This window comes from Pteropus alecto, unplaced genomic scaffold (genome assembly GCF_000325575.1).
Source record: "Pteropus alecto unplaced genomic scaffold, ASM32557v1 scaffold86, whole genome shotgun sequence".
Lineage (NCBI taxonomy): Eukaryota > Metazoa > Chordata > Mammalia > Chiroptera > Pteropodidae > Pteropus > Pteropus alecto.
In genome coordinates this window covers 31,273,113-31,276,440 of record NW_006442109.1, presented here as the reverse complement: position 1 = coordinate 31,276,440, position 3,328 = coordinate 31,273,113, and the positions used below count along the sequence as shown (strand labels likewise).

At 45.3% G+C, this 3,328-nt stretch overlaps 1 long non-coding RNA gene across 1 annotated transcript; it reads right to left on the bottom strand.

The window, feature by feature from the left end:
- Positions 1–383: 383 nt before the first annotated feature.
- LOC107196288 lies at positions 384–2,938 on the bottom strand. The gene is made up of 3 exons (XR_001517678.2): positions 2,327–2,938; positions 1,625–1,825; positions 384–963 (listed from the first exon to the last, which is right to left on the bottom strand). It is a non-coding gene; the product is annotated as an uncharacterized LOC107196288 (long non-coding RNA).
- Between the last annotated feature and the right edge of the window lie 390 nt (positions 2,939–3,328).

Genomic DNA, 3,328 nt, shown 5'->3' with positions numbered 1-3,328 from the left:
GGCCGGGGGTGGGAGGGGGGCGACACCTCCACCTCCTCTCCTGATAGCCTCAGGGTAACAGCTCCCACCGCTCCAGTGGACCTGGGAGCTCCAACACCACTTGCGACTGGAAGGAAACATCACCCAGCAGGAGAGCTGTCTTCTCAGTTAGGAGGGCGCGCGTTTGCATTGATTTTCTGTGGCATCTGGAAATTTGCAGGGTTTGAAGACTAATTTTTAACATGGTTTAGTTTTTTTGTTAGCCACCGCCCTTCGTTTCAGCATTCGTTTTCTCGAATATTAATTGCTGTGTATTTCTCTGAAAGGTCTCCCCAACTCAGAGCTCTAAAGGAAAACAGTCTTTTGCTCTTTTGGGGGGTATCCTTTCCTATGGTTCTAAGAGCAGAGGGGCACTGCTTCCATTTTTGTCAGAATGCCCAGTAATAGGGTTCTCACCCCCACTCTCTCTATGTCTAATTAGGGCTTTGAGGTTTATTAGGGGCAAATAGTGCACGTGCACACACACACACACACACGCACACATACACACACACACACACACACACACAGAGCCAGCACTCAAATACACAATTAGGTGGAGTCTGCTTCAAAGTGTAATATTGTTCCTTGGCAAGTGTCTAATTCACTTTCCATAATTTCTATTTGAAACAAAAGCCTACCAAATTCAAGTGGCAAAAGTCAGCAAATAGACATGGACAAGTGAGCATCTTTTACATGTTCACAGCTTTCAACTCACTAAATTGGTGTGTATTAAAATTTTTTTTTTCAGGTAAAAAGAAAATAAAACAAATGCACCTTCCCTGTGGTAGTGTTTTCTTCTCTTCAAATGTAGACACATTATTCGATTCCTTTTTCCTTTGTCGTGAAAGAGGAGGAAATCAGAAATGAACAGCAGCCTTTTAACAGCAGCAAAGATAAGACTTTTGAGATGGTTTTCTTTGCTTCTATTTTTCCTTCTTTGCCCTTAAAGCAAAACAAAAACAAAGATAAAAAAAAAAGGAAGAAACACCATTCCTAATGGAGAGTTTATTTTGTTGCCACAATAAAGGGGTGGAGACAGTTAACAGCTATTTGAAATGATAATGCTTAGTGATCCCATTCTTTTAATCATACTCTTCAAGTGCTTTAAGATTAATGGCAAGAGGTGTTTTCGGTCTCTTCCTAAGGACTTTTGCATTAATTTACTTAGAACATTGACCAGCCTGTCAACGTCTCCAAATTTCATTAAGTCGAACTGAGACAAATGCAATGAGATTTTCATATTTTCTTCATCTGCGAGAGTATGTATCTTATTGTAAATATTTTTATTTGGACTCAGTTGCAACAGGAGTCGTGTGCTTCCTTTTCTTTATTATAGGTAGATAGACATAGATACACGAAATAGGTGTCTTACATATACACATACATATGCATACATATTTAAATGCACCAATATTGTTTGCAGATAATTTCCCCTCCACTTCTGAGCTTAATGAAGAACCTTTCAAAAAACTCCAGTGGCAGGCGGCAGATTCTGCTTCCCCCAGACCAGGATTTATGTTTAAAGTAAGTTTGAACGCACTGAACTTCTTCAAAACAGACCCCCAAAATGAGAACAACTTGGAGTATAAGTATTTAACTTTACCTCAGTTGACACAATAGCCGCAGCAATTCTGCAGACACAACCCGACTGAGGCATCACTTCACTGGCGTGAAGACTCAGGCTGCCTCTGCCTTGCCCTAGGAGCGCTGTTCCCTGAAGTCCCGGGGCTCCAGTCCGGGTCCGAAGTGTCCCCAAAGCGGAGGGTTGGAGAAGGCATGACGCGCGGTGGGGGTGGGGATGGTTCTAGGGAGAAGCGAGGGAAAAGAATGGATTTTTATTTGACCAGAAAGAAGGTGCTATTACTCCGGCAAGAAATGAATGTCAAGAGACCCACCTTTTCCTGCTATCCTTCCCGCCCGGTGTTCCTTCCCCCGCGCCTCATTTCTGGGAGCTGTTTTCACAAAATCCCACAATCCGGTACTTTAAAAAGCAAAGCCCCAAACTCCCCACTAACTAAAGTCGTTCCGCATTGCAGATTTGCACTCTTTGCTTGGGGTCTAGCTGGAGTCAGAAGACTTTTCCGAGTCAGGGCTGCCCTGGCAGCGCCTTCCCCCAGTGTGGAGGCTGGCGGTGGAGTCCGCGGGTCCGCCAGCCGGGGCTGGCCGCGGCTCTCGTTACCTGGGCGCCCTCGTGTTAGAGTGGTCACGAATCCCGTGAAGAGTCATTGGGAAGCCGAGAAAACGCCTCTAAGCACTGAAACAGTTGAAAACCAACCCAAACACTCAAATGGTACCCGTCCCACACCTTGCATTTGACGTGAAGCACCAGAGTAAGATCAGTGTCAAAGACGTTGGCGGTTTATTTTGCACTTCAGCTAGCCTTTCCGTTTCCAGCAAAATTGAGAAGTACAGGCGAAGAAAGAACAGGAATACGCGGGGGAAAGATGTGTGCGTGTGCGTGCGTGCGTGTGTGTGTGTGTGTGTGTGCGTGTAGAAAGGTAGGACGGTGACAACTTTTAAACACGTTCTCCATTAAAACAAAAACAAAAAACAAAATCGGTCAGGGGCCGGTGTTTCTCTGCGGTGCAGGAAAGGGGTCATTCGGGACAGGAACTGTCTGAATTCCAACGGCGATTCCTTGGGATTTAACTAAAGTAGTGCGAGTTCCCTAGGAGTTTGATTTTGTGAGGCTGCAATATATTATTTTGTATTGGCCTCTTAACTCATCAGAAATTCATTTTTAAAAAAATCTTCGTGTATTAAAAACATTTCCTTGGACTTGGGATCTTGGGTTCGGCAGAAACAAACAAACCACAGCAAAACTCCAAAGAATAAAGAGAATTAGAAAAAGAAAGTGTGTCCCTTTCCTAGTCATTCGATAGTTTATTCCCCGAAGGCCAAGTGAAAGTGGGGAGGGGTTCCTTCGGATTTTATTATTATTTTTTATCATTTACTCATTTAAATGTTCCGCCTTGACAAGCTAGTCCCATAATGCGGGGTTGTGCTGCAGAACAGAGGTGGGCGCAGAGGAAAGAGTACGTGAAGGGGGGCGGGGGGCGTCGGAAAAAAAAACCAAAACACACGACTTGCTTCGCGGGGGGCTGACCCGCAGCGTTCCGCTCTGCTGACCAGCAGGGGGCGCTCTGACGTTATCTCTGGAGGAGACAGCCGAGCCGTTCAGAGCTGCAAGACAGGCTTTGCAGTTTCACGCAGCTGCAAAAGGAAAGGGAGGGGGAACTGTAGCTCCCAAACCCTCAACAGCTATTCCACTTGGGTTATTTACCCTCCGTTCGAAATGTACCTATGT